Below are 603 nucleotides of genomic sequence, written 5' to 3' on the forward strand. Positions count from 1 at the left end.
AGACAAAAGGCACAGCATGAGACAAAGAGCACAGAGGCAAGTTGGAGCACCACTGCATCCTGCACACAGCTGGTGCTCAGTACGTATTTGCCACACAAGAGGCAGCCTGGGATGGAAGACGGGGCCCTGAGATTCTCCACCACAGTCACGGTATGTGACTTTGGGTAAGTCTCACCCCTGCCCTGAGCTCATTGTCCTCAAATGATCCATGACATCAGCCCCATTTCATGATGCAGAAATTTGGGAAGGAACACTGAGCCTTTGGCTAGTTCTCCTCCATACCTCCAGCTGAGTCAGGCAGGGCATGTTTTCACTTGCTCGATTCAGGAGGAGTCGGGTCTAGGAGGCTGGCAGCACCCTCTTCCAGACAGGCCTGTCTCTGAAGCAAGAAATACTAATTATCTTACGAGCATTGTCACACCCTCTTCCTGGGAAATTTTCTTTTTCACAGCTGGGACAAGGAGAGCCGACACTCCAGCGAGCTACCTTCTCACCCCATCCATTTCAGATTCTAGCCACAGAACACCTGGGGTGGAGCAGGGCAATCACAGAATTTGGGGCAAAAATAAGCAACTTCAGTGAGTGTAAATTTGGTTAATCTGG

This window comes from Pteropus vampyrus, unplaced genomic scaffold (genome assembly GCF_000151845.1).
Source record: "Pteropus vampyrus isolate Shadow unplaced genomic scaffold, Pvam_2.0 Scaffold568, whole genome shotgun sequence".
Taxonomy (NCBI): Eukaryota; Metazoa; Chordata; class Mammalia; order Chiroptera; family Pteropodidae; genus Pteropus; species Pteropus vampyrus.